Here is a 6,742-nt window from a genome sequence, read left to right as displayed (position 1 = left end):
CATGTGTTGTAGCAGCTTCTTAGCTTATTTGTACTCAACACATATTCACTAGAGACACTTAGCTCACAATTCTTCTTAAGACATTGGTGCCCAGCACCTCTTTGGGTTACTAAATGCCTTGTAACTAGGTTGCTCTTGACAGTGGATTTTCGGTTGATAATCCCGGATTAGTTAACCCAAGTTACCAAGTGTTAAAGCACTCCATAGAACCTGATCATCCAAGCAGATCCTAGTACAAAGACACCACAGGCATATGTCCTAAGGTCCAAGCTATTGGGGTCTAGCCTTATTCTTTGCTTTCTTCTGTTTTTGTTGCCATTTTTGGCTTTTCTTTCTTTCCTTCTATTTGTTTTTCTTTCATCCAAGGATTTTTGTTTGCTAAGATTCATAGACAGCATGCTAGTTTACACTAAAAGGGGAACAATCTATCCTTTTATTCATTATAAGTGAGCTGCTACACAATCAAACATATATACCACCACTTACTGTTATTTCACTTCTTACTAAAAAGGAACTCTTCCACTTCTGTTCAAACATTTCTTTTACTTAAATTGAAAAGAATTAGGGAACAAGACAAGCATTTAAACAAGTGAAAGTGAAAACACACACCTAGGCTAGCACACTTATTGCAAAATTAAACACCACATAATGCAAAATGACTTAAACTAAAAGTTGACTATTAACTAAAACAGACATGTTCTTTCTTTATTGAATAGAATAACCAAGGAGTAAGTCCACCTTTCATTTTTTATCCTGTTTGTCTTTCTTCTTCTTCTCGCTTGCTTGCTTACTAGTTTCTCCCTTGCCTTTTCCCTTTATCTTTGTCCAGAATCCAACTTTCTTCATTGTTTCTTCCACTCTGTCTTTCAGGCGTATTGCTTTGTCCACTCTGGGTTCAGATTATGTAGATGTTCCATAATGTAGTTGATCTTGATCTGAGAATTTATGTTGTAATTAGCTTGAACTTCATATCTTGCATCCTAAAGAGTCGCGAATTCCTTGAAAGCTCTCAAATTATCAACTTGAATTTGGGCCAGCTGGTTGAAAGATCCTTGAAATTGTGAAGCTTGTTCTTTTGCGTAACTAGAGATTTTGACTCAAAATCTCTCTGTTGGCTCATCATTCTCAACTAAAGCTTCTCTTGTCTCTCTTGAGCTCTCATGTATTGTGAATAAAATTCTTCTTGTTTCTCTTGAACTCTCAGGTACTGTTCGGATAGCCTTTCAATTACTTCTTGCATCCGGCCCATGTCCATGTTGGTTTGTGGTTGGAATTGTTGCTCTTCTTCTTGTTCTTCTTCCTCTCGTGGTTCTTCTCTCCTTCGCCTCTTTTGTGGTCTTCGACTTTGTTGTGCCTCTGTGACATTCATGATCCTTTCGAGGGTCATAGGCATGCCTGGATACAACCATGTTGGGTTTGCATCCTCCAGTGGCACTCTGGCCTTCATGCATAACCTCATAATGGTGCTTGGGTAATGGAGCCAGGCTTCAACAGAATTTTTCTCTGCAACCTTTTGAATATCTTTTGCAATGATCTCGTGAACTTTTATCTCTCCTCCTGCCATTATACAGTGTAGCATGACAGCCCTTTTCTTGTTAACTTCTGAGGTGTTCACTGTGCCCAGAATTGATCTCTTTATAAGCTCATACCAACCTTTTGCTTCAGGGATGAGATCTCCCATTTTCAAGAACTTGTGCCCTCCTTGATTGTCCCTCTCCCAGTCAGTGTTCACCACATAGATATCACTAGAGATTTCATCATAATCTGGATTCCCATTCACTCTTTCTTGGTACCCTGTCTCATTAAAATGTACTGCCCGTAGTCCTAAGACCTTCATAATGGTCTTCGGACTAAAGTCTACTTCCACATCCCGTACATAACTCTTGTATGTTGGGGATTCGGTCATATCTAGCCTTAGGGTGTTAGCATAAAACTCCCTTATGATGTTTGCATTAATCCTGGTGATTTGTGAGGTAAGCTCTTCCCATTTTCTCTTTCTGATCTTGGCTCTTATTTCTGGGCATCCATCCTCAGGTAGCTGGAAAGGGATTTCTAGATATATCTTTTTGTCATTCATCCACCCAAGTTGCATTTGGTGGAACCATGATCTGAACTTCCATCGATCATATTCGTTTTCACTTTCTTCAGCAATGGGTTCCTTTCCTCTCCTTCTTTTGAAACTTGGAGAAGATGCCATACTTTCCTTGATGATTACCCGAATAGAGGTTGAAAGTTTATGAAGCGGGGGGGTTGGTGTGATGCACTCTCAGTGGAAAAGTGTTTTGAAGGCAAGGTAGTATTATAGAAGCAAGTGAACAAAGATACTTTATTGCTCAAAGAACACGGTTGTTGGGTCTTCGTTTTAGAGAATACAAGAGCTGAGTTTTTAGAGTATAGGAAGTGTGAAAACTCTAGTCTTGAGGCTTGGTCAAGGTGAAGCTATTTATAACAAACTTTTAATGAAGATTGGACAGTCAGGATGTTCCTTGAAAGGTTTAGAATGAATGATTTGCATGTAAAGATGAATGAGGACACAAGTTTCCTCTTCATTAGGCATGTGGGGTCGGTCTTCTAAGGGCTTCTTCCAAGGATGTGTAGAATTTTATCTTTACGAAGTAACCTTCCAAGCCATGTGATCTACTTTTTTCTTCATGCTAGCTTTACCATTCATTGTCTTGTCCCTTTACCATTCAGTTCTTTCTTGAGTTATCTTGGTTGCTGTGTCTCTTAAAATTCTTTCTTGTTCACCAAGGACTGTTTCAGGGGTTCAGCTACTGATTCACTATTGCTTTCCTTTGTGCACATGTTGCTGTGATCATCCTTCAGTTCTTTAGGCTCTGGCTCAGATTCAGATGTAGGTTTGAACATATGGAAGGTGAGATGTTCATCATGTATTCTCAGGATTAACTCTCCTTGTTCCACATCTATGAGTGCTCTAGCAGTGGCTAGAAATAGTCTCCCCAGCATAATGGGATGGATGTAACTTTCTTCCATGTCCAGAACAACAAAGTCAGTGGGAAGGAAGTAGTTTCCCACTTTGACCAACACATTCTCGACTACTCCTTCGGCCTGCTTCTGAGTTTTATTAGCCAATTGTATGACTACATCCGTGGATCTCAGCTCATTGATTTGCAACTTCTTCATGAGAGATAGAGGTATCACATTTATGCTAGCTCCTAGATCACAAAATTCTCTATCAATTTTTGTCTCTCCTATGGCATAGGGAATATGAAAGCTCCCTGGATCTTTTTTCTTCAGGAGTACGTCCTTCTTGATGAGGGCACTACATTCCTTGTTCATTGTCATTGTTTGTCCCCCTTTTAAGGTTCCTTTCTTGGTCAGCAACTCTTTCATGCACTTGATGTATGTAGGCATCTGTTGGAGAGTTTTGATGAAGGGGATGTTGACACTGAGAGATGCAAACATATCTAGGAATCTTGAATATGACCTTTCTTTCTCACCTCCCCTGAGTCTATGAGGAAATGGTGCCGTTGGCACATAAGGTTTCTAAATTTCCTTCCTTGTTGATTCTTTTCTTTGTATAGATCCAGTTCCTTGTTCCTTTTTCTCCAAGTTACCCTGGGAACTTCCTTGGCTATGCTCCGTTGGCTTGCTGGTATCTTTGGTGCACGAAATTGTGATCTCTGGAAATGGCTCTAACAACTTGGTGCTCTAATCTCAATTCATAATTTGTCACAACTTCGATACAACTAACCAGCAAGTGCATTGGGTCGTCCAAGTAATAAACCTTACGTGAGTAAGGGTCGATCCTACGGAGATTGTTGGTATGAAGCAAGCTATGGTCACCTTGTAAATCTCAGTTAGGCAGATATAAAATAGTTATGGAGTTTTCGAAAATAAATAATAAACTAAGGATAGAAACACTTATGTAATTCATTGGTGAGAATTTCAGATAAGCGTGTAGTGATGCTTTCGTTCCTCTGAATCTCTGTTTTCCCGCTGTCTTCATCCAATCAGTCTTACTCCTTTCTATGGCTGGCTTTATGCAAGGGCATCACCGTTGTCAATGGCTACATCCTATCCTCTTGTGAAAATGGTCCAAATGCTCTGTCACAGTATGGCTAATCATCTGAGGTTCTCGATCATGTTGGAATAGGATTCACCCTCCTTTTGCGTCTATCACTACGCCCAGCACTCGCGAGTTTGAAGCTCGTCACAGTCATTCAATCCCTAAATCCTACTCGGAATACCACAGACAAGGTTTAGACTTTCCAGATTCTCATGAATGCTGCCATCAATCTAGCTTACACCACGAAGATTCTAATTAAGAGATCCAAGAGATAATTATTCAATCGAAGGTAGAACGGAAGTGGTTGTCAGGCACACATTCATAGGGAATGATGATGATTGTCACATTCATCACATTCAGGTTGAAGTGCGAATGAATATCTTAGAAGCGGAATAGGTTGAATTGAAGAGAAAAATAGTAGTACTTTGCATTAATCTTTGAGGAACAGCAGAGCTCCACACCTTAATCTATGGAGTGTAGAAACTCTACCGTTGAAAATATATAAGTGATAGTGGAGTTCATTGGTCTCGGCCCCAGAGGGGAACCGGAATGACCAAGGCTTGATCACAGGATCAAAATACAATCCAAGATGCCTAATACAATAGTAAAAAGTTCTATTTATACTAAACTAGTCACTAGGGTTTACAGAAGTAAGTAATTGATGCATAAATCCACTTCCGAGGCCCACTTGGTGTGTGCTTGGGCTGAGCTTGAATGTTACACGTGCAGAGGCTCTTTCTGGAGTTGAACGCCAGGTTGTAACGTGTTTCTGGCGTTCAACTCTGGTTTGTGACTTGTTTCTGGCGTTTAACTCCAGACAGCAGCGTAGAACTGGCGTTCAACGCCATTTTACGTCATCGTAACTCGGCCAAAGTATGGACTATTATATATTTCTGGAAAGCCCTGGATGTCTACTTTTCAACGCAATTAGAGGCGCGCCATTTTGAGTTCTGTAGCTCCAGAAAATCCATTTTGAGTGCAGGGAGGTCAGAATCCAACAGCATCAGCAGTCCTTCTTCAACCTCTGAATCTGATTTTTGCTCAAGTCCCTCAATTTCAACCAGAAAATACCCGAAATCACAGAAAAACACACAAACTCATAGTAAAGTCTAGAAATGTGAATTTAACATAAAAACTAATGAAAACATCCCTAAAAGTAACTAGATTCTACTAAAAACATACTAAAAATAATGCCAAAAAGCGTATAAATTTTCCGCTCATCACAACACCAAACTTAAATTGTTGCTTGTCCCCAAGCAACTGAAAATCAAATAGGATAAAAAGAAGAGAATATACTATAAATTCCAAACTATCAATGAAACATAGCTCCAATCAGATGAGCGGGACTTGTAGCTTTTTGCCTCTTGAATAGTTTTGGCATCTCACTTTATCCATTGAGGTTCAGAATGATTGGCATCTATAGGAACTCAGAGTTCAGATAGTGTTATTGATTCTCCTAGTTCAGTATGATGATTCTTGAACACAGCTATTTTATGAGTCTTGGTCGTGGCCCTAAGGCACTTTATTTTCCAGTATTACCACCGGATACATAAATGCCACAGACACATAACTGGGTGAACCTTTTCAGATTGTGACTCAGCTTTGCTAAAGTCCCCAATTAGAGGTGTCCAGGGTTCTTAAGCACACTCTTCTTTTGCTTTGGACCTTGACTTTAACCGCTCAGTCTCAAGTTTTCACTTGACACCTTCACGCCACAAGCACATGGTTAAGGACAGCTTGGTTTAGCCGCTTAGACCAGGATTTTATTCCTTTAGGCCCTCCTATCCACTGATGCTCAAAGCCTTGGGATCCTTTTTATTGCCATTGCCTTTTGGTTTTAAGAGCTCTTGGCTTTTTCTTCTTGCTTTTTCTCTTTTTTTTTCGCCTATATTTTTTTTTTCTTTTTTTTTTTCTGCAAGCCTTGTTCTTTGCTGCTTTTTCTTTCTTCAAGAATCATTTTTATGATTTTTCAGATTATCAAATAACATGTCTCCTTATCATCATTCTTTCAAGAGCCAACATATTTAACATTCTTAAACAACAACTTCAAAAGACATATGCACTGTTCAAGCATTCATTCAGAAAACAAGAAGCATTGTCACCACATCAATATAATTAAACTAAGTTCAAGGATAAATTCGAAACTCATGTACTTCTTGTTCTTTTGAATTAAAACATTTTTCATTTAAGAGAGGTGATGGATTCATAGGACATTCATAGAGAGGTTCGTAGGACATAGTTACTAAATACTAATGATCATGTAATGAAGACACAAACATGGATAAGCACTTAACATAGAGAAAACGAAAAACAGAGAATAAGAACAAGGAATGAGTCCACCTTAGTGATGGTGGCGTTTCCTTCTTGAGGAACCAATGATGTCCTTGAGCTCTTCTATGTCTCTTCCTTGTCTTTGTTGCTCCTCCCTCATTGCTTTTTTATCTTCTCTTATTTCATGAAGGATGATGGAGTGCTCTTGATGTTCCACCCTTAATTGTCCCATGTTGGAACTTAAATGTCCTAGGGAGGTGTTGATTTGCTCCCAAAAGTTCTGTGGAGGGAAGTGCATCCCTTGAGGAATCTCAGGGATTTATTGATGATGAGCTTCTCTATGCTCTCTTGATTGCTCCATCTTTTTCTTAGTGATGGGCTTGTCCTCTTCAATGAGGATATCTCCCTCTATGTCAATCCCAGCCGAATTGCATAGGTGGC

The sequence above is a fragment of the Arachis hypogaea genome, chromosome 11 (assembly GCF_003086295.3).
Source record: "Arachis hypogaea cultivar Tifrunner chromosome 11, arahy.Tifrunner.gnm2.J5K5, whole genome shotgun sequence".
Lineage (NCBI taxonomy): Eukaryota > Viridiplantae > Streptophyta > Magnoliopsida > Fabales > Fabaceae > Arachis > Arachis hypogaea.
Note: the sequence above shows the minus strand (reverse complement) of the source record.